The sequence below is a fragment of the Fukomys damarensis genome, unplaced genomic scaffold (assembly GCF_012274545.1).
Source record: "Fukomys damarensis isolate Sample0158 unplaced genomic scaffold, DMR_v1.0_HiC HiC_scaffold_1, whole genome shotgun sequence".
Lineage (NCBI taxonomy): Eukaryota > Metazoa > Chordata > Mammalia > Rodentia > Bathyergidae > Fukomys > Fukomys damarensis.
The window spans coordinates 38,729,360-38,754,305 of NW_022900913.1; the positions used below are offsets into that span (position 1 = coordinate 38,729,360).

Here is a 24,946-nt window from a genome sequence, read left to right on the forward strand (position 1 = left end):
GGAAGTGCTGCAGCTGGCCATCTGGTCTTGGACAGTGAGGACGCCCTGGGCAGCCTGGACCTCCCCACCACCACCTCCGCTGCCCCCTGTGGCCTTCCTGTGCTCGCCAGCTGGCCCACTGGGGACGTCACTTGCCTTGGACCTGGAGCAATGGAACCTGTACCTGCTGCTGCCCCAGCCACCCCAGATTCCCGGCAGAGACCCCCCCCCCCCGCCCACCGCAGGCCCTCGGAGTCGGAGGAGGAAGAAGATCCACAGATTGGTAAAATGGTGGCGCACAGGGTGGAGGCCACCATCTTGGACCGGAAAAGGTGGGCTCTTCCCGATGCACTGACAGGAAGCGAGAAACAAGTGGGCGGGGCTGACGCCTTTCTGAGGAAGAAGAAAAAAGAGACAGCCCGGCCGCCCATGCCATCGCTTTTAAGAGGCTTTTGTCCGCCATCTTTAGAGCGCTCAGGGGGCCCTACACTCACCTGAGTTTGGGCTGGAGACTCCACGGAGGACTTTACAGCATGAGGACCCTTCATTAACGCGGCCTGTACCAGCCGTTCTTGACTTAACAGATTACCCATAATAGAGATCCTTACCCACAGCTTCAGTATTTACCCAGTATATGCGAACCCCACATTTGGGCACCAGCTCATCCAGGAGCCTGCTAACAGAACAAGGTTTGAGAGCTCGGACTGGGAGGGAAAGGTGTGAAATCACCAGGCAGACTCTGGGAGGTTTCTGGAATACCTCCCCTTTATTCCGGAAATGCACAGGCTTATATAGGGACAACCATGAGGGCGGAGCATGGGAGGAGCATTTAACATTTGGCGATATCTTATTGGAAGCACCATGGAGTGATTTTTCTTGGGCAAGGCAAAGGAGTTATGGACTAGGGGCGGAGGTGTAGCCTTTTGGACCCAGCATCTAGGCACCTAGGCGAGTTAGCTCAGCCTTAGCAAGGTCTCCGAATTAGCTCAGGAGACAGGAGTGCGGCGCACCTGGCTCAGACTTCTCCCACACCATCATACATTCTCCAGTAAGTTAATACATCAAAAAATCCTTCCACCTGGATTCTGGTTCACATCTCTTCTTACTGCCTCGGAAACTTTCTGATCAGCCTTCTCTCCCTAATATAACTCCAGTTCAGTCTCTATTTAATTTCCTCCTGAAATACCCTCTATCATCATTTCTGTGCTTTCTCTGCTTTTCTTCTTCTTACCTGCTCTCGTTCTCTCTCTGTCTTCATCAAAGGTTCAATTCTTTGTCCCATTCCTGGTTGGTATTTGCAGATTTCTATCTTGGAACTTCCTCTTCACTCTACATGTTTTCTCTGGGCCAATACCCTGAACAAGCCAGGATCTTCCCTCACTTTCCTTTCCTGAATTCTGCATTAGTATTTCGGTCAGCCATCAAGTTTCTCCATCCAAATGTTCTATAAGCTTATCAGACTCAATATTTTTAAAATTGAATTTAACACTGTAAATTTTCTGCTTTACTGGGGGTTAATGTCAGTATTATCATGCTAACAAGAAAGCCAGGAATTTGTTCTCTTGTTTTTATTCTCACAGTCTACAGATTCTATTTGTTCCCTGAAACCCATGCAGATTCTGCCACCACCCTGTTCAAGCCCTCACTTTGTTGTATCTCTTAAAATGACTTACCTATTTTTGTTTCTTGTCTCTCCAATTCATTCTCCTCATTGTTACCAGTGTTATCTTTTTAAAAATCTTATCAATGTCCAGTGCTTCATGCCCTGTTTCTTTCTTTTTTTTTTTTAATTCATTGATGTCATTTAATTTTTTTGTTTTGTTTTGTTTTGTTTTTTTGTTTTGGGTACCGGGGATTGAACTCAGGTCCTTGCGCTTGCAAGGCAGGCCACCGAACCGCTGAGCTAAATCCCCAGCCCTATGCCCTGTCTCATCTATCCCGTGACTTACCCCCTGATGTAGGGTAAAGTCCAAATTGCTTGACATATCATAAACAGTCCACTTGCTGTCAGGCCTAAGCCCACATATCCAACATTTTCTTTATCCTTCTTCTTGCACAAAAACATGTGCTCCATACATGGGACACACATGCACTACAAAGCCCTATAAATATAGCTATATCCCCTACACTGTTCTGTGTTCTAACTAGACCCGATGGTACCATGTTTGAAGTTAAAATATTTTCCAGACTATATCTTTACCTTTATTGAATTGTTGCTTTTTCTCTCAACTCTTTGCAACTGACCATTCACTTTTAGAAGAAACGTCACCAAGCATAATTATAAAGTAGGGCAGTTTTTCTTCTTTAGCGAAAAGGAGAGCTTGAGGTAATCTTTCCTTTCCAGGATCCGGTATAAACCATCTCTCCCCTGTGATTCTCAGCCCTTCAATATCCTTAGGCCATCTTCTGATAAAGTAAATACCTCACCACCACCACCATGGCTTACCATTTCTACCTGCTCAACCTCAGCTAAGCTTTGCTGTGGCTTGTGAACCTCTGTGAGCCTTCATGACTTAAACTAATGGGTTGGAACTCAAGATTTTATAGCTAAAAATAATTACTCATATATTTCTGATGTACCATCTGGTTTGGAAGGGACTGCTTAAATATTATCACTGCCTCCTTCTATTTCCTAACAAATTAAAATTCCAGTGTTGCCTGTACCTCCTTGTGAGGTGAACACCAAGACAGGTAGATTTCAACACCAAGAGTCAGTGAGTACGTCAGTTTAAATGAATTTCTTCTGAAGTGGATGATGACAACTCCTTGTCTGCATTGCTAACAGTCTTGGGTGTAGTAAAAAGCAGAAGCCTATTAATGCAGAGATGAGTTTCTAATGATGGAATTTTAGATATCAAAATGAACTCCAGGCAGTAAAAAATAAAAATTTAAGGAAGAGTAGGGAAATATTTGAGGCCAAAAGTATATTGATATTGTATAAATTTACCACTAAAGCCCTAGTGTTAGTCCTAACTACTACCCTGTTCAGCTTAGAATATTTCTGAAGGTTCAACACAGCACAAAAGAAGAGGAGTCTTGGCCCTCTAATTAGCAAGTCAAAGGTGCAGAAAGTTGTTTCTTCCAGTTGTCATGGTGACCAGTGGAAGGATACACAGAGGAATGGCTCTCTGAAGAGAGAGAATCCTGCTTTTGAAAATGTGGAGCCATGGTTTCTATGTACGTCTACAATTTTTTTCCTCTTCTAAAGGTCTACAGAGGCATTATTGCTCTGACTACAGAGAACTCCATAAAAATTACCTTTAATCATATCTTTACCAAACACCTGCTTTATTGAGGCAGTGTGGTAGGTTCAAGGTTGAATCAGAGAAAACCAGAAACATGGTCCAGAGAAGTTGTAGTCTTCTTGGAAAAAATCCAGACATGAGGGAAGGAAATGGTCTCAGCCCTAAAGAAAAACTTCGCTAGTTTTGAGCCCATCATCATTCTTCCTAGCAGAAGTCCATTTATAAACTCACTATTCTCTCTTGTACAAGCAGATCCAGAATGCCTTTATCAGTGTCTCATGTAGACATCAGCTTATAATGCAGTGTTGACCAGTGAGTCATTGGAGAGGGATGTCTTCTGGAGATTTGAGGAGAAGAATTTTTATTCCTAAGAAGGTCATTTCTAAGGAACATATTGTCAGGTTTAGATGTGAAATTGAGAATACCAATATAGCATATATAGCCACCTGCAAAGAGATAGAAAAATGAATCCTTAGTGTTGTCTTTGAGATTCTAAATTATTGAAGTTTTTGATCCTCTTTTCTCTCAGTGTCTTTAACATTTTTTACATGATTTAAACTTTTTTTATAATTTGGAATTGTAACATGTTTCTATAGCATGATAGATGTCAGATGTTTGCAAATAATGAGTGATAGAGAGCTAAATGTTGAGTTCAGGGATGGAGAAATGTCTCTGTGACACACTGAAATGTCAAACCTCCAGAGATATCTTTATGGAGAGAGGAAAAAATTATTAGAATTTAGATCTGTCAGAGAGGGACCATGGAGATCTTGATAGCTGTAGGACCCCAACAGTAGGACCCAATTCTCCTGGTTGCTAGGTGAGATGTTTCATTCTTGAATAGGAAACTGACATAGTAAAAGCAGAAAGTGGTTATAGCAAGAACCTAGTGCTTATGGTATTTTCAGAAAGTAAAAGCTGAGAGAATAACCAGCCACTGGGCCATGAGTCTTTAAACCATGGTAGAAAACATAGGACAGTGGGAAGATTTGGAGGGTTTTTTACAAGAAGGGCTGGGGATTTAGCTTAGTGGCACTGTGCCTGCCTTGCAAATGCAAGGTTCCTGGTACTGGGGGTTGGGGGAATCAGATGGGAATGATAAGAACAGATTTGTTCTTTAGGAAGATCACTCAAGTGACAGGAGGGTTGATGAACAGAGACCAGACAGAAGTCACCGAATTCATTTAGGTAATAATTGGTTTTAGTTTTAGGATTAGTGAAGTATGCCAGTTGAGAGATCCTAGTGGTAAAATATTGATTGAGCAGTAGTAGCAGTAGAGAAAGGAGTTAGGGGACTGATTCGAAAGGTATTAAGGAAGGAGAACAGACAGGACTTGCTGAGTGTTTACTGTTTTTACACATAGAGAAGGGGGAGATAAGGTAGGTGCTAAAGTTTCTGATATGGAAAACTCAAGGCAAGTTGAAGTAAGGAGCATCAAAGGACAGAAAGTTGGAGGGAAAAAGATGATCAGGTTGTTTGTACAGGTTGAGTTTGAGATGACCAGATGTACGTGACTATTTAGTAGACAGATGTATGTAGAGGTATTAGGAGTGGGCAAGGAAATAAGGTGTGGACAGAGACTTAAGAATCATCAAATCTAGGAGATGGCATTGTTAAGATTAGTAAGGCAAAGAAAGATCAAAAGAAGTCTCCCGCAACAACTTTGAAACTACTTTAGAGGATCAGGTGAGGAAGAATAGGTAAGATGGGAGAGGGAAGGACAGCTGGGAAAGAAGATGATACAAAATGGGATACAAAGAAATATTTGGAGAAGGAAGAATTTATCGACAGAATCAGTTTCTTCACAGGAGTCAGGCGAGTCTGATGGCTTTGCCGGGGCCATCTCTGCGGATTGTAAAATTTGGAATCAGAATAGAGTGAGCTGGGGAGTAAATGGAAGTGAGGAAATGCAGACAGTGTCCTGAAGTTTGGTAGTAAAAGAGAAGTAGTGACCGGGCAAGAGAAGCTGTTTTTAAGAAAATGAACAAAGAAACATGGGGTGGCTTGCAAAATAATTATAATGAATTTTAAATTCTTATTGCTAAAAAAATATTACTGCACGTTCACTTGTAATTTCTGAAAATTTCATTGAGGTAGGTAGTTGAAGGCGGCAGAGGACCATCACACAAGAAGAAGTAAGGGAAAGGGAAGACTTTAATGTTTATGGAAAGAGAAAAAGGAGAAGGAGACAGATTGGCAGCCAGCAACAAAAGGTCTGGCAGAAAGGAGTCCCTGAGTAAATACCACAGATGACTGCAAGAAGAAAGGCGAAGTATGTACTGGGATATGAAAGGGAAAGGTCATACTTCCTGACGAGAGGCAGGTGAAGCTGTTCCACATGTGCAAAAAAGGAAAGAAAGAAGAGCTATGCGGAAGCAATGAAAACAAAAGCTGTGGGGAAAAGACACCTCCCACGCGACAGTTTGCCTGCTGGATAGGGAACGAGCCATTCTACACACTTTTGTTTGTTTCATAACATATTTGCCACCCTAACGTAGATGTAACTGATGCACCTTTTTGGGTGTGCAGTATACAACAGCATTCTGATTCTGATCTCAGAATTAGTATCCATGTAATTAGCCAGGTTTTCTAAAAAACACACCTGTTCTTTTGGATATAGACTTAAGTTTCTCTGATTCTCATTTGATTTTTCATGCCTGTTTGATAATTTTTTTTCAGTAACCAGTTTCAGAGAATTGGTGTTACATTTGAAAAGTTTTATTATTAAAATATTGAAGTCCTTATTCTAACTCATGGTCTCCTCAAAACATTTTAAAGCATTTTCACTTAATCATATAAATTAGAACACTGCTTGATGTCTATTCTTAATTTTCTTGGAGTTCTAATTAGTCCAATTTGGTTAGATTCAAGTTTTTTATACAGTCTATGCCTGCCGATTCTTGTACATGTAAGTAACATTTACTAACCAGTACTAACGTGGAGCACATTTTGCTAATGTTTTCAGCTCATAGAATATTGGGACTGTTAATAATTTTCAAATATATTTTACTTCCTTGAGTGGACTTGTCTGTTCTGTTGCTTACCTTATGGTTAGAAACTGTACAATTTTGTCAGCAAAGACTTATGCCTTGTTTTCCTATGTTTTAAAAGTGTGACTCCAATTCTTGCTCTTATTAGTTTAAAGTGACTAAAGACAGTTTTTCCTGCAGAAGCCATATACAGCTATGGATCACTGAAAGGCATTCTGTATAAAAATGAGGTTAATGTTTAAACAGAGCAAGGGAAACAAAAGAGCATCAGCCACTGTGTTTTCTGTGTTAGAGATTATTTCATTGTGTTTTGAAAAGCATGAGCAAAGCTATTGCACTGTGGATGTCTTGAACACTGGCAGTTGTCACTCTCCCTGATTCATTTGAAAGTGGCCTTTGTTTGTCTTTGTGCAGGCCTGATCCCATTTCCATGGATACCATGTAGAAACGCAGACTGAACTCAAGCTGCCTCTGGTCGGCTCAGTCAGACGACTCTATTCCAAATTGTTTACCAGTTACATTCAGTTCCCTTAACCAAATGGCTTCTTGTATGCTTGTTGGAAGATGAACCTTCTTGGATTTTATAACCCCTTCTAAATCACATTCCAAATCCTGGTGAATCAAATAGATATTTCACAATAAGTGCCTTACTCTTCTATGTGCTTGCTAACATTGCTTTCTGAGGTGATGGAGTGGGGAGAAAAACTTAGCCTAGGAAATTGGAGCGTTTTTATAGGATCTTTCTTTTTCTTTCAGTATGAAATGTAATCAATAACCCTAATAGAAATATAATACAAGATTGAAAATAGGTGAATATATTATACAAATGGCACATTCATTGAGAAGTGTCAAGTACTGTAGAGTTTAATTTTGCTCCTTGAAAGTTTACTGAGCTTCTGAAAATATTCCTTAAGTTGATAAATTAGTTTTCACATTTTTGACACTTTGCTTGTAAAAATGTCTCTCCTTTGTCTTCAAGTGTCTATCTCGCTCTGTTGACATGCACTAAGATTGATAAACATATTAGGATAGCTCAGATATCTATTTACCCTCTCAGAATCCTTTCCTCATCCTCTTTTCTCTTCTCAAGAAGCGGCACCATAATTTATCTTTTGCTTGACTCTGCCACTAAATGTATTCTTAAAAATCATGTTTGCCCTATTGATCTCTGTATTCACAGAGCCTGGCATGTAGTAAGCACTCAGAAATGATGGGTCAAAAAAAAAGAAAGAAGGAAAGAAAGAAAAATAGAATTTGAGCAAAATTTAAAACTTTTTGTTATAAAATGTAACATACATACAGAGATAGTCATTAAAAGTTAATGTACTACTTGTCAGGACTTTGATTAGATTTCTCCCTATTAAAATTAGTAACCTTTCTTGTTACTATTTCATGGATGTTTGCAGATAACATAAGATTTAGACAAAGATCTTTATTACTCGTGTAACAGCAAACATATGTGTTTGTTCCCTCTGCCCCCTAAGTCACAAAGGAGCCACAAATGGGGTCCAGACATATTCCTACATATCCAGCTCAGGGTGTTTGTACTAAACTATATCCCTAGCCTATTCATTCCTCATTAGGACAGACAGGGTCTCATTAAGTCTCTCAGTTGCCCAAAGCTAGGCTCAAACTTGTGATCCTCCTGCCTCAGTCTCTCAGAGTACTGGAATTGTGGAGTGCACCAACATCCCTGGCTTTAACATGTTATTTTTAAAAAATTGTGTAGCTGCAACTCAGGTAAAAAAAAAAAAAAAAAAAAGGAGGGCCAGGAATTTAGCTCAGTGGTTCCACCGCCTGCCTTGAAAGTGCAAGGTCCTGAGTTCAATCCCTTGTACCAAAAACAAAACAAAAAACAAACAGAAAAAAGATTGCCAGAACATCAGAAATACTCGAGATATTTTTTCCCAATAACAAACTACTGCTTTTTTTGTTGGGAGGGTGGTCATTATTTGCTTTTATTTGTACTTTCACTAGGTAAATATTCATCTGCTAAATGCTATGATTAATTTTGTTAGGTTTTAAATGTACACAACCATGTGCAGGCATACACACACAATACAGATTCTTCTGTCTGACTTCTGTTAACAGTGTGTGTGAGATTTATTTATGTTGTGTGTGCATGTTGCTCTGGTTTTTTCACCACTATGTACATACTACATTTCCATTGTATAAATATGCTGCACTTTATTTATCTATTCATTATAATTGTTGGGCATTTGATCAGTTTACATTATAGGCTACTATCAATAGTCCTGTTATGAGTATTTTTTGTAATCACCTTTGATAAACCTGTGTATGCGTTTCTACTGGAATGGATCTGGTACTGAAATTGCAGGGCCCTAGGGCTTGCAAATATGCATCTTTAGTAAATTCTTACAGTTTTCTAAATGCTTGTGCTAATTTAGTCCTGCCGGTAGCACATGAGTAGTCCCCCTTGCTCCACCTCTCCCTTACCTTGGGAAATATACAAATTTTAAGTTGTAGCTATTTGTTACACATCAATAGCATCTCATTAGACTATAATTAACACTTCTTTGAGCACTAATATAGTTCAGGATGCTTTCATTTTATTAGGCATCTTGATTTCCTTTTCTGTGGAACACCTAAGATAGCCAGACAGAAATGAGATTCCCAATGGGGTTTATCTATCTGTGTGTCGATTTTTAGTAGTTTATCCATCCTAATAGGAGCTAGTTATGTATGTTGCAATATATCCTCTCATTTGAAGGACTTGATCCTTTCAAGGGTGTATACTGATTAAGTTCTTAGTGTTACTGTAGTTAAATGTATCAAGTTTTTAAAAAAATTTTCTCCAGTATTATGTTAAAGGAATAGTCAAGGTCTTGAAGATTGTCTGTATTGTCTGCAAACATCTATTTGTTTTGTATTTTCACTTAAGCCTGTATTGTCCTGTAATTGATTTTTGAGAATGATATGAAGTAGGAGTCAAATATTTTTTTAAATCTTCTATATAGATAACCTATTAGCTCAGTTCCATTTATTGAAAACCCATCTGCAATGCTATCTTTATCATACATAAAATATCATATGTGCTTTGATCTGTTTCTAGCCCATCGACTCTGCTTCAGAATCACTCTATTTTAACTAGAAATTTACCGTAAGTCCTGTTTTCCTGTAGAGCAATTCTTCCAGTATTTTTTCCCTTCAGAAGTGTCATGGCTTTTGCATTTTAGAATGAGCTTATTAATATCTTTGAATCTTTTAAGTCTGAAAGCATTTAAAAATATTAATTGAATTGACTGTATAGACTAATAATTGACATAATTATAATATTAAGTATTCCTATACACTATCCTGATGCATTTCTCTATTTAGGTCTAATATTTTTCTAGTCCTCTTGGGTTCTCTATGTGCTTTATCATATCATTTATGAATTAGTGTATTATTTCTTACTTCCCAACTCTTTTACCTTTTATTACATTTCCTTGCCACAGTGAATCAACTAGAGCTTCCAATACAATGATGAACATTGTGTAGAAGTTTGAAAAAAGGCATCACTTTAATATTTCCAATCTTAGTATAAAGATTTCAGTATTTCATTATTAAATGTTTGTTCATAGATCGCGTGTGCATGCCTGTGTGTGTATGTGTGTTATTGGGGATTGAATCCAGAGTCTTTGCACTGAGCTCCATCCCAAGTCATTTTTTTTTTTTTTATTTTGAGATTGGGTCTCCCTGAGTTGCTTAATTGCCCCGGCTGGACTTGAACTGGTGACCATCCTGATCCATCTTCCTAGAGTTCTGGGATTATAGGCATGCAGCACCATGCCCAGCTATTGCCTTTTTATCACCTAGTTCTCTTTCCTTGTTAGTTTGACAAGAGGTATTTTTTAAGTGCCAAGTGAACATGGACTTTTATAAATATGTTTCTATAGTTTTGAATAATATATTTCTCCTTTAATCTATTCATATTCCAAATTACTTTGATTGACCTTCAGATATGATGACAAACTTGTATTCGTTGTATACATACAGTTTGAGCAACTTTTGTCAGTAAGTTGCAGGGTTTGCTTAGAATTTTTGTATTCATGTTCATGAGTAAGAGTGGCCTGTAACTATATTTTTTGTTTGTTTGTTTGTTTGTTTTGTTTTTTGGTACCAGGGATTCAACTTGGGACATTGTGTGAGGCAGGCAGTGGAACCTCTGAGTTAAATCCCGAACCCAATCAATGTTTCCTTATAGCACTTTTCTGGACTTTGGTATCAAAGTTGAGCTAATATTGTAAAATAGGGACCATTTCTTCTTCTTTTATTCTCTCAAAAATGTTTGTGTAAATTTGGCATTTTTTCTTATATCCTTGGTATAATGCTCCAGAAATTATTTTTGCCTATATTTTCACTGTATGTAGTTTTTAAATTACAGGTTAAGCATTTTAAATGGTTTTAGAAATTGTAATGTTTTATCTCTTTTAAATATGTTTTAATAATTTCTTCTTGCTTAGGAGTTTATTCAGCTTAATTTTTAAATTAACACTAAATTGTTTATAATGTCCTCATAACTTAATTTCTGTGTGATCTGCTGTATAGTAATAGCTCATTGTCACTACTGTTCTCGATCATTCTCATCATATTAAAAGAGGCAATTTTAGGCTTTGTTTTTTATTTATTTATATTAACCATTTATTTCCATAATGAAGTTCTTTATTACCAAATAAGAAAATCTACAGTAACATTTTAGGGTCACTTTTTTAAAAAACGAATAATTTCAATTTTCCAAATTTCTTGTATACTATTTGTTGATTAGACATTTGAACTGATGGAAAAGTAAATTATTTTACTTTTGCAAAATGGGTTAAAATGATGGTTTATGTTGATTAGTATTCAAAAATTTCAATTTTATCATTAAAACTATTTTAATTAACAAGCCAGGTGCATTGGCATATAACTATAATCCCCAGCAACTTCAGAAGCTGAGGCAGGAGGATCTCCAGTTTGAGGCCAGCTGGAGCAACTGAGCAAGATCTTTCCTAAATAAATAAGTAGTCTGGGATGTAAATAAGTAAATAAATGGGCTGGAATGTAGCTCAGTATTAAGAGTCTTGTGGTACTGCAGAAAGTTTTTTAATTTGAATAACAAATTTACTCATCTATCATTTTGTAAATTTGTTATTTGCTTATATTAACTAATCCCATTTTTTTTTCTTTTTTCTTTTTTCTTTTTTTTTGGTACTGGGGATTAAACTCGGGTCCTTGTGCTTGCAAGGTAGGCCACCGAACTGCTGAGCTAAATCCCCAGCCTGTAATCCCATTTTTTTTTCTTTTTTCTTTTTTTTTGGTACTGGGGATTAAACTCGGGTCCTTGTGCTTGCAAGGTAGGCCACCGAACTGCTGAGCTAAATCCCCAGCCTGTAATCCCATTTTTTTAATGTGAAGTAGATAAATCTATTGAAATATTAAACCTGATTAATAATTTCAGTGTATAAAAGCTGCTCTCTATAAAGCTCAATAGTTATCTTTACAGAAAAATAACATGGTAAAATATTTATCTGAAAGAAAAATATACTTCCATCTTTTGATATTTAAAAGTATAAATTTTGTTTGCTATATTCACTGTGTACATGGCAGATGGATATTTTAATTTTCTCAGTGCATTTCCTATGCATTTTTCCATGTGTTTCATATTTATAATTTTACATTGATGCATCCTGCCATGTCATGGTTCACTCTGGTCCCATTGTTAGATATTTAGGTTGTTTCCTGGGGAATTCCCCTCCTGTAAATAATGGGGCTATAAAAATAGTGTACAGGGCACATTTTTTTCTTTTTCCTTTTGGATGATTACCAGAATAGGCATTACTCTGTCAAAGATTATGTGTATATTTTTTAAAGCTCTCATCACATAATGGACACTGTGGCTACCTGTAAAGTAGCTGTTTACCAATTTCACCAACATTAGATTTTCATTTAATTTTTGTTGTTTGATGGATGTAAAGTGGTGCTGAATATTTATTTACATTTTCATTCTTTTTATTCATGAGGATACATTCTTTCATATTATAATTTTAAGATCTCTATCTTTTGAAAAATATTTCTAGTTGGTGGTCTTAAAACTTAAGCTTAGAAGTAACCTCAAGATATTATGTATTCAGCATCCCTTCTCATTTTTGTAATAACTGGCTTTTGAAATCCCTAAAGCCCGAGACTCCAACCTGTAGTATTCGATCATTTCTGACTGATCTCTGGAGAGGCCTCTGAAAATCTCTTTAAAGACTTCCTTTTGTCTTCTGTTTTCCACATGCTAATTACAGCCTATTTTAATAGAGGAGCAATAGCCCTCTAATTAATGTTTCTGTGTTTCCATGGGTCAGAACCCTTTGACAGAGTGGGAAGACGTTTTGCTTGCCAGATCACTTGACTGTGAATAACTGAATCTGTAGATTGTTCTGGTTAGATATTACCATGCAACCAATTACCCCAAAATTTAGTGGCTTAAAACCACAAACATCATTTATTATTTCTCATTCTTGTTGGGACAGGCTTTGGGGAATGGCCTGGGAGGCCTGAGGGCTGTCATCTGTGGCTGTGAGAGTAGACACCTTTCTTTCTTCATGTGGTATCTCCAATCTCTCCACCCTCTGGATAGCCTCACTTCTTGCATGATCCCTTAGGTCCCAAAGTCAAGTATTCCCAAAGAAAATGGAAGAATCAACATGGCTTTTTATAACCTTGTGTCAGAAACCACACAGTTGCATCTATTCATCAAAACAATGACAAAGTCCCACTCACGCTCATACGAATCAGACTTAGAGTCTGCCTATTGATGGGAGAATGCACAATTTTTTTCAGACATGTTTTAAAACCACCACAGTAACTTCAACAACTTAATGGTGCTCATAAGACTGTTCACTGTTTAGACTAAGGTTTAAACACTTGACCTTAATGACTTTTAAGACTTGATAATTTTTTCTAGGCAGGTTGTTGAAAGGATGTGGCCTGTGCATTGTAGGATGCAGCCCTGTATGACATCCCTGGCCTCCACCTACTTAAGCAACTACTTCCAGCTCCCACACTAAAAATATATCCAGACATTGCCAAAAGTACCGATGGGGAGAATTTCTCCCAGTTGAAATCATTGCACAAAACAAACAAGTATTCAGCATATTTAATGTTCATGACAGCACAGAGAGAACTCTTTCTCGGAGGATTAAGTGCCATCATTTTGTTAGGTGACTTTACATAAAAGTCGCAAGCAAATTATTCCCTATTGTATTGGGTAACTGAAATTATCAAGAGGGATTGTAAAAGGCAAAGTATTTTGTAGATTGTAAGCACATAGTACCGTTTTTTTTTAATCCACATACTTGGTATTCTTCCATTTTTATTACCATTTACTTACTTAATAAAGGGTCTTTTTAAATGAGTGCCTATTGTATGGCTGCAAAACTTCAGAGTGTGGAAGAGACTGGAGGATCTGAGGCAGGTTCTCTCCAGGAGAGGCCTTTTCCTTTCTAACATTACCTATGGAGGGAAATGGTAGCACCTACATCTACTGAATATAGTTTGACTCCTAATGACTTTTTAAAGAAAAATTGCATCTTTCCTTAATGAAAGCAAGAGAAGCAAGAGGTAGTACTGTGATGCTGCAGTCAAAAGCAACTTTTGCACTTTTTTTTAAAAGTGTGATAGATGGAAGCCAGACATTATAGAACTGGAAAATGTACTTGGTGTGTGGTGTGGTCATTTCCAAATGGTCTCTAGCTTCTAAGTTTAGGGACTTTGGGCTGGACAGTGTGCTTTCTATCCTCATTCTTTTCCTTCCAGCATGAAGACAATGCTATAGACAATGAGTTTTCCTGCAACTATGTATGTATTCAAAAGATCCAGTGTGACCTGTGCCCATTTCCCACTGTCACATATATCCTGGGTAATGATTAGCTATACTTTAGAATTTGAAGTCTGTTTGCTTAGTTCTAGAATCAGAATCTAAGTACCTCTACTTCCTCTTAGTTTTGGCTTCCTGGAGCATCTATGAACTGATAATATTTTCTTGGTATCCTTTTTATGTGCCTCAACAGACTGCAGAAACATGTCATCTGGAAACTTATTTATAAATCTATTCAGAATATGCTTTTCATGTTAGTGGTGAAAGTAGGATCCCAAAATTAAACTTCTTAAGGTATTTGCTATACTCAGAAATGCATGATGATATTGAGTTAAAAACTAACTCTACTGAGTGCCTATCTTTGGTTAGCTGCTTGGTTTAAAGTTTTATATGCATTATTTGATAATAATGAGGTAGGCATATGCATTATATCTATTTTGCAGCTGATGAAGCAGCATCCTCTCTAGAATAAGAAGCTTTCCAAAGTCACAGAGCTATTTAAACCCCAAAGACTAAGCTCTCAGACACTACTACTTCATATGTTATCCTTGCGCATTAAGTGTGTCAAACTTCTGCTATCTGTTCCCTCTTCAAATAAGGTCAATCTCCTTTTTATGTTTCTCCTATAGCTAGATCATAAGTGGTAAGTGATCAAGATATACATGTAAATGTATCTGAATCTATATGTACGTTTCCCAAAATTACTGTGTATCCCAAACATATATTAACAAGAAAAGAAAAAAATGTTAAATATTCTCTAAAATTCTAGTAGAAAATAGTGTGTGTAACTCTTAGACACTACCATATATTTTTTACTAATACTGAGTGTATACATAGGGTTTATTGTTGGTTTTGATAAAAAATACTGTATTTACTACCTCTGGCATACTTTAGTCACCTAATCGTGACCAAATGTAATTGATCTCCTTTTTAGCTCATGAAAAAAGGTGTGAAGTGTTTTCTAAAATTCTAAACAGAAACTAGAGTGTGTACACATTTTCATATACATATGTACACATGTAAATATACAGTATGTAATATATGCATTTATATTTTATGTGTATATATATATATAAATATGCAGTATATATTTCTCAGATATCTGTTAACCCATCTGACTATATAGCTCAGTAGCCTATAGTCACTCATATTACTTTTTTGAACCAACCCAGAATTCTGAGGAGCTCTTTACTAATTAAACTGGTCTTTACCATTATGTATATAGTTATTCTACCATTATGTACATAACATGCTGTTTGGTGAAATGGTGAAACAATGAGTATGTCTGCTTTAAGTAATTATTAAATGTAATTATTGTTATGCTATCAATGTGCAGGCACTATTATGATTACTGGGCCATATGGCAGTTAACAAAATAGTCTTTACTCTTAGGGATAAAGGCAGATTTCCTGGGAAACAAGTAAAACTGAAGTTTCAAAGATCTTCTTGTGTAGGCCCATTTTCTGTTAAGCATGCAAAATGTAAAGTCTCTGGCTCTTTTTGAGCCTAGTATAATATACTTTAATAACAAGGACATCAGTGGCAAACTAATACATTTCACCAGTTCATAGTTGTTGGATTAATCGCTGCAAAGTATGAGGTGCCTTAAGACATTATAGTTCCTTTATGAAATTAGAAAACAGCCTTAAAATAGCACTATAAATAAACACATATATAAAAAAAGGAATTGTTAAAAACTATAAAATCCATCTTGCCATGGCAGAGAGAAATCCTCTTACTCTCTTTGAAGAATTTAATTTTATAAAATGTTTATGATGTGAAGGAATGATCAAAAGATGCAGAGCCGTAAACTGTAGGAAAAACAGTCTTACAGATGTGTTTCGGGATGTGTTTCCTGAATATGCTTGGCAGCTTTTCCCTCTAAGGAGACTATTTTTCTGGTATCGCAGAAGCTTTAGGCCCTACAAAACTTGGATATTAATGGGGGAGGCAGACAATAAAATAATAACTAATGACATAAGGTAGTGGTGGTCAATTGAGAAAAACAAAGCAGAAAGGTGTTCGCTTGTGAAACATAAAAATGCCCATTGTGGGGGGAAAGATGTTTAATGTAGGGTTCTGTATTAGTTATTTATTACTGAATGACAAATCGCCACACTGCTATAAAATAATCCCACAGTTGTGGAGGGTCAGAAGTCTGAATTTGGCTTCTTTGGGGTCCTCAACTTCAGGCTTTCGTACAAGGTTATGATCAGGATGTCAGCCAGGGCTGCAATCTCATCTGATTGCCTGATTGTCTCACTTTTTCTGCTGACTCTGATTATTGATAGAATCGGTTTTCTCAAGGGCTGTTGTTTGGCTGGGCCGGAAGCTGCCCTCAGTTCCTTGCCATGGGGGCCTCTTTGCTTGGTCAAGGTCAATAGGGAAGAGCCTCTGCCGGCAAGATGGAATTTATGGTCTTCTGTAATGTAATTAAAGAAGTGATATCCATGCCATTTTATTTTGTTTTCTGAATCTTTAAATCTGTGGGTCCTGCCTTCACAGAAGGGCGTGAGTATCAGCAGATAGGGGTCAGTGCATGGCGCTTTGCAGTCTGTCTACCACAGGAGTGACTGGCAACATTTCTGAGAAATTAGTGTGTGAGAGAAACTGAAAGGCAGTGAGAATGAATATGCAACTCTCTGGGAAGAGTATTCCAAGCTGGAAAAATAGCCATAAAAGGCTGAGGTCAGAGTGTGTTTAAAGAAGAGGTAGGACACTATTTGACTGAGCTAACGTGCCTTAGGAGGAGAGGTAGGGGAGGGGAGATTATGCAGCTCTTGAGGCCAAACTTATACACAAGGACAGTCCAGTAACATTTCCAGGCAGCATGCTATTGTAGGAGGTGCGAATAGGAAATATCAAAGGAGTCTGAAGAAAGAAGTGTGCAGACTCAGATAATCGGGAAGACTCTAACCACACCTTTATAGAGAAGTGGACTGTAAACAGAGATATAATAGAATACTAATTTTAGTTATGTCTGTTTTTCTCCACACATTACCTAGAGATATGTGAAACATAGCTTGTCACTGAATAAGTTAGTCAACAGGCATTGTTATTTGGGGTACGAGGGAACGGGGAGGAATTTCTTCTTTCATACAGAAGAAATTTAGGAGAAACTGGAAAAATATAAAGTGAATTCAAGAGACTGTGTTGCTAATAGTCATCCCAGTAACTTTTGGGCAAACATTCTTTCTCCTGATTTCCACTATTTCCCTCTCTCAACCAATGAGATAGCGAATTTGCCCGATGGAGCTCAGCCTCCCCCATCCCTGTGAAGAAAGAAAAGAATCTATTGAGTTGTTAGGAGTCATTAATTCATAAGTAAATGGATGAGAGAAACAGTGACACTGAGCTTTTTGAGATGTTTATTGCCTTCAGATTGAATTTTTGAAATGGGGCAAGTCCTTGAAGTGACCTGACCTAGCCACCTGCCTTATTGTACAGGAGTCAGTGAAATTACTTTATCTAAAACACACAAACACTTTGGATTTTTTTCACATAAAATCTGAATCTTAAATGATACAGCTGGAATTAGTACAGGTCAATCTTCATATTTATCTGTGTGCACTGTGTTTTGGCAGAATTTAGAATAGTAAGTTAAATTTCCTCTTATAATCTTATATCCTCCTCTATTACTTTCTTGGACTGCTGCAGTAAAATACCTAGACAAGTGGTTTAAACATCATAAATCTGTGTCTCTTAAGGTGCTGTCTTTCAGGTGCTTTCTACTGGAGGCTCTGTTGCTGGTTTATAGATGGCCACCTTCTCTCTTCGTCCTCTCATGGCCTCTCCTTGATCATGAGCTGAGTAAGAAAGATGGGTCTCTTCTCTTCATAAGGACTCTCATTACATTAGATTAGGGTTCCAGTGTAATATTCTCATTTAACCCTACTTGCTTTCTTTTACCCTTTATTTCTAAGTCCAGTCATATTAGGGGTTAGGACTTCAATATATTAATTCTGAGGAAGACAATTCAGCTCATATTATTCCCCTAGTATAAACAATATGAAAGCTTTATTTCTGGCCATGGAAGTAAAGCTCATATTCCTTTGATATGAACACAGAGTAATTGTCGAGGATGCATTCATATCCTGTAAAAATAGCTACAGTTTGGGAATGGAATTAATATGAGAAAATGAAAAAATGGAAACAAAGTCTTTGTAAATAGAGAGAGGTGGAGGGGTGGAAGGGGGCAGGGGAATGGGGAAAAATAAGAATCAAAATAGATTATGTAAAGGAACAAATTTCCAATGATGAATGTCATTATATTGTATACCTAAAATGTACTGATAAAATTAACTTTAAAGATAGCTGCAAATCATGAAGCAGAATACTGCTAGTGAGATGTCAGCTAGAGTCTGTCTCTCTGCCTCTTAAGATTGGGATAAGATTCATAGTCTTGTAATAAAATTCAATGTACGTTAAGACTTCTCTAAACTTCCAGAAATTGGTACATTTTCATTATCATTTGGCTTCCAATTTCATTTCTGGGGAGTTTTTATCTCTACTCTGTCAAATTTGATATTTGACTTTGCTTTGCGTGCAAGCTGATGCATTAGCTTGTTTAGATGTCAGGACAAAAAGGACTTCACAACTCAGAGCGCAGCCTGAGTGTGCTCACGTTGGTTTCTTTTGCCCCCCAGTAGTCCCAGAGTGGTTACACAAAGGGCCCTCAAGTGACACCTGCGCAAGCAATGGTTGCATTACAGTAAAGAAACGATGAGCTTGGTAAAACAAGCCTTTCTTTGTCCTGGTGGGGGATATTACTTCATCCCTGGATGTTGTGATTGAAAAATATGGTGAGGGTTTAAATTTCATTAAAAAGTATGTTATATTAAAAAACACATTCCCATTTATTCCCTCAAAATACCCTTCCTTGATCTGAACACACTTATCCCATCATCCTTTCCATTTTCTGGATCAGTTCTAGAAGTCATCTTTTGTGAATGCCTTTAGGTGCCTTGTTGTAGACGTCTTGATGTCTTGAATCCAAATGACCTTTAATGGTCATTGTAGCTTTGGGGAAGGCCTAAAGGTTGCATGGTACCAGATCTCATGAATAAGGTGGAAGAGGTCATAACGTAATGTTTTTATGAGCCTGCCTTTCTGTTGGATGGCACTTGGCAGCACCGGTCCCCATATCTTGTTCATATTTCGTAAAGACATGAAAAAGGACTTCCAGAACTGCCTCTGAAAGTGGCAAGAATGGCAGCATATGTTCAAATCTAGGGGGAGTATGTTTAGGAGAATCAATGGCAATGTGGCTTTTACTCTAATAAAATTTTTAAGAAATTCAAGCATTCACTATATATTCTGATTACCCATTATAAACTCCAGCCTGTGAACGTGCCCACATAAGGAGCACTGTAACTAAGCTAAGGCTCTTGAGATGACAACATCCTGAATTCTGTGCCTAGGCCCTAAGCTCATCGATGTGTCGTGAGAGTAATGCAAAGAGAGATTTGACACACAAAAAGAGAAGGAAGAAATATGACCCAGAGACGAAGATTAGGGCGCTACAAACACAAATGCAGTGAAGAATGTTTGGCACTTCATGGAGCTAGAAGAGACAAGAAACAGATTCCAGAACTTTAATCTTAGATCTCTGACATTGGGAACCATAAGAGAATAAATTTCTCTATTTTAATGCATCTATAAATTTCTAAACACCTGATATGGTTGACCCTCCTTTCTTTGTTTTGTTTTCCTCGCTTCCCCTAAAGATCTGTTCAGTTTTTCTTGAATGGTCCTGCCTCTGTATCTTCAACTCAATTTGTGAAGGAGTTTTCTAAACAAAGATAGTTCCTTTCTAAAATATAAGTATAAAAATATTTTCCCATTAAGTAGTAATCAATGTAATATTGTTTTTAAAAACTTTAAGAAAGTCAACACTGTGACAATACACACATGAGGAAGGAGTGTGGGAGAGAGATCAGCAGGAGGTGAAGAAGACAGGATAACAGGAAAGCCAGCAGTCAGAAATATCTGGGAATCAGCACTGGAGAGGCAGAATCTCCAGAACTGAGGATAGAGTCTCATGCAGCCAAATATCAAAGTTACAGAGTAGGAGAATTTAGCTACTGCAAGTATAAGTAATAACTATAGCTGTAATTGAAAAAATAATCATCAACATTAATTCATCAGAATTTTTGTAAATTATCATGGAATTATTTTTAAAAGTCCCAGCATGGTACAGGGTTAATTGTATGTAAATTATCATGGTAAGCGTAGGATACTGTGTGCTGCTGCCTGGCTTTCAGTTTGCACCACACACTGGAGTGGAGGATTCCCCCAGGCTGAGGGCTGCAAGTTCAGGTTCACTGATGGACTAAAAGCGTCTGCAAGGTGGGAAGGTGTTTTCCTACTGTGCCTTCTTGCTGAGATTGTTCAATGTTTGTATCCATTCAGGATTTATTTGGATAAAGAAGAATGAGTTTGTCCCTAATAAGATGAAATGGATTTGATTTTATTTATGGCACCAGATAGCAACATGACATGCAATTAAATTCCTACTTTTATTTTCAGAGAAGGAGGAAGTAATCCTGTTAATGTCAGCATGTGTTACTTTCTAATACTGTTATCGTTAAACAATAAGATTTTAAACAATAAAATCTCACCTGTGTGAGTCATTCTGACTCTACATAAGTTAGTTAATGCTCCTCAGATGATACCTTTTGAATAACAGAAAGCATTCTTGAAAACAAAGTATTTGAAGGTGTCATATCTGAAAGGATTGAGGTACTCTTTGCATTTTTTAAAAGGTGATTTTTAAAAATTCAATTGTAAAATACATTGAATCATTTTATTTTTAAACTATTATTATTTTTATTATTTTTATCATTGTATCAATGTTAACAGAGTATGTGGCATTTAACAAATATCTGGACAGATCAAATAAGTAAAAGAAAAAGTTGTCATTTGAGTCACACTTTGCAGAGATATCTGCTCCTGATTGAACACAGGCTCTAAATACAACATTTCCTAGTGTCTTCCTGCAACAAGCTCAGGTACAGCACAGGTTCAGAAAAGCTTGGCTGAACAGGGCTCACAGGGAGTGAGTTTTACAGCAATAAGAGGACAGCCTCCTTTTGTCATCTTGTTAGGTGATTCAGCTTCACTATTTGGCATCAGAAGGATACTCCTCCAAATGAGACATGCCAGGTGGAACACAGGAACTCCAGTTTCCTTCGAGGCTGGGGGTACCTGACATCTTATCACTCAACTTAAAGTCAAAGACCTGAAAGTTCTCAATATCATTTGTTGGTGTCACAAACTTGGGGATCACAACCACATTCCTCTGTTTGGAGCCGGATCAGAACCTGGGCTGAGGATTTTTTGTGCTTCGTAGCAGTCTCCTTAATCTTGGGATCTTCCAGCAGTGAAGGGTCCTCTGGCTTGGCCTGAGGTCTCTATGGAGAGCCCAGGGGGCCGTAGGCAGTAACAGCGATGCACTTGGAGTGGCAGTACAGGATCATTCTGTTCTCGTTAGATCAGTGTTCAATACATAGTGTTATTCAGTAAATGTTTCTTAAGTGAACAATGAATGAATGAGATAATAAATTCTGTTTAATAAATTCATGTGTGTATAAATTCATCAGTTTTGTATTATAGACTGTTGTGAATAGAGTAAAGAAAACCATAGAGATATAGAAAAAAACATCATCAGAGACACTCAAAAAGGTTCACACAGAAGACATCAATGTAGACTTCCATGGAATTAAAATGTTGCCATGTGGCCATTTAAAATATTGAAATGAAAGAGATTTCTACTCTTTTACATATGTTGGCATAAAGGTAGGGATCCACTTCTTTGTATATGCTTAGCAAATAAAATTGAGTCAAATCCATGCTAGAATGACACCACTCCCCTTTACACTGTATTATAAATTATATCTTTATGGATGTGATCATAAGATAAGATGTTGCAAATGTTGAAGCCTGTTATAGTACTGGTAGTCTAACAGAAGTGTTCTTTTTTTTGTACTTATTTGTATTCTGATTTCTGTTGTGCATATATCATAACACACTAATTTTGTCTGCCTCTAATGTTGTGAATTCCTACTTATTCTTCAAGATCTAGGTCAATTTCTATCTTTTAGGTGAAGCCTTCACCCAAATTTACACTCCTGTGAACTTTTGACTTGGATCAGTGTACCTCTCTGCATTTTTACACAGCATATTAAGATATGATTTGTTGGCTTTCAGTGAAATTGGAAGAATGAATGGAAATGTTGCCCATTTTGTTTATTTAGTATGTCTTCAGGATCTAGAAAAACTTCTTGCATAAAGGATCTATATATTCGCCGTATGGTTCATTTGTTAGTATTTATAGAAATGTGGGCAAAAATGGAATGGAAGAAATGAGGATGAACAAAATACGGTTCTTCATCTCCATATAATGCACTTAAGTTGTGATGACCACATAGAAACATGTTAACAAGCATTGGGATTACAAAGAAGAAATAGACATTGTGTTATTACTATATATAAAAGAATTTAATTTATATAAAATTATTAGATGTCATATACCAACCGTGCAGTGATATGGATATTGTATTGTACATGTATTTTTAAGAGAAGTCCATGGGTTAGATCATCCAGTTTCCAGTTCTAGCTAATAAAACAGAGTTTGGAGGGAAGAATTGAAATAGCAGGAAAGAAGAAATTTAAGATCAGTGGAATGAAGGAGTGGGAATGAATAACATGTTATATGAGGAAAAGAGCAGATCATCTGTGAATAGAAATTCTTAGTAATAAGGTTGGAAACATTCAGCCAAAACTCAGAGCTCAGCCACCAATTGTGTGACAGTGATCAAGAAAGACATTGAACCCTTCATGAGTTTCACTATACTTATTTGTAAATTGCTAATAATGATAGCGAAAGTTTGCTGTTGCAGAGCATCACACTGGGTATCAAATAAATTGGAATGTTCCCTAAACTGGCAAGAAGTTATAAGTATTAAGAAGTAGTGGGATACAAATTCTATCACCAGGGATGTCACAGCCACTTTGGGTTCTTTCAATATACTCGATAGTGTTTTTACAATAACAAAATGGCCTAATGACATATTTCTCAAAACATGTCATTAAATGAGACCTGACTAATATGAAGTTAAAATCTAACTGCTAGATGACCAAATGAACTCCACCATTCCATGCATTTATTTGGCAAGGTCTGATTATTGATGGGATGTAGAAGTCATTTTACACATGTCAAATCTATTCTTTCTAGAATTCGGGTTTTGGTTTTGTTTTTTAGTGTTTGCACTTTATTTTGTTAAAAACATAATCCAATAAAGCAAGACATAGATAGGGTAAAATGACTTTCCCATCCTGGTCATACAGGAGCAGTACTGGACTGCTTCTATCAGGATCCTTCTCTCATCTGCCATCCCTACAACAACTCTACTTTTGTCAGAAAGAAACTTGGAATGTTGCTCCTTAGTGAGACAGGGCCAAGGGAAAGGCTGGCTTCTTGTTGCCTTTACTGAGGGAACTCTAGGGGCCCTGCTTTTGGACTGTCTCCATCCACACTTAAGAGTTGCTTTTCGTGGTCCATCCCTATCCTGCCCTTAATCATACACACATGTAGATCAAAGCTACATTGTATTATAAATGAAGTTGACTTTAGCATGAGATATTTTAAAAGTGGGAGCAGTTTGACATCATCTTTTCTAGTATATTTGCTTTTACTAGTATATTTGATAACTGGTAAATATTCAAACAGTGCTGATTGGAAACACCAGTATTCTGAATGTAAATTCTAGTTTTCTGTTTAATTTGGTGTTCATTTTATTTCCTCAGAAATAAAAACAGTGGTACCTATGAAAAAAAAAAGATATTAAGTATAAAATTTACAAATGTTGAGCTGTATAGGTTTTGCTTCAGAGTATTTAAAAATTAATATTTGTAGCTCTTTTCCTGGCCACACAAAATTCTAAGAAATGATGAGCTGAGTTTTCTTTAGTGGGCCGATCTTTAGTAGAGTGATTTTGGCACTTAGAGAGGCATGTTGCCTACTTTAAGTCCCTAAAGCTGTGTGACTGACTTTATTTTTCCTTTGGAGCACTCTTCAGCATCTGTTCGAAGAAGTGGGAAGGCACAATGAGTAACAGCATTTTCTGGCCTTCCAATGCCTGGAACAAAACACTTATGAAGTGATTTGTGCTTTCAATGCTACCAAGAAAGTGAGACGTTCCTTTGTAAAACACATATTAGTGGGACTTACTTGCCAATTTGAAAGAGCCCACTGTCTTCAGGGTCTGCAAAGATAAATACTTATCCAAAACAACATGAAGCCTATTCCCATCTGTACAGGAAGCATTCATAGCCACAAGACCTTCCTCCCACAGGACGAAGCAAGGAAGTGTGATCAGCCTCATGCCTTTTCCTCTTCTTTTTCATCCGAAACAAGCATTTGCAAAAAAGTCTACCAAGAAATTATCTTCTTTGGTCTTTGTTCTGTTATTTTTAGTGATGTCATTTTTGACAATTCAGAAAGGACCATCAAAAAGAAAAACTGCTTTTGACAGTTACCCCGGAATTAAAAAAAAAAAAATATGACACCTTTCCCTACATTTTTATCCTCTAAAATGATCTCTTCTGAAAGAAAATAATATATTTTTCAAGGAGCTGTGATTTTCTCCCTCCTTTGATATACTCATTGCCTTTTCAACATAAATCTCATACAGAGACCATGCCCAGATCTCTGCAAGGGAATCTAGAGGGGACAGAAAGTATGCTCCATACTCTAAACTTGGGGGTCTTAGAGTCTTACTGTGCTAGCAAGGAAAAATAGACTTCAAGTTACTTAAGAATCCTTAGAAGTAGTGCAGTGGTTTTAGAGTTCAGAATCTTGACCAGTTATTAGTTCAAATCTTCC

General features: G+C 37.1%; 1 protein-coding gene across 1 annotated transcript in view; it reads left to right on the forward strand.

Annotated features, from left to right (window-relative positions):
* Itga2 (integrin subunit alpha 2) overlaps positions 1-24,946 on the forward strand; it is a 90,125-nt gene that overhangs the window by 3,773 nt on the left and 61,406 nt on the right. The gene's annotated exons all lie outside the window — the stretch shown is intronic.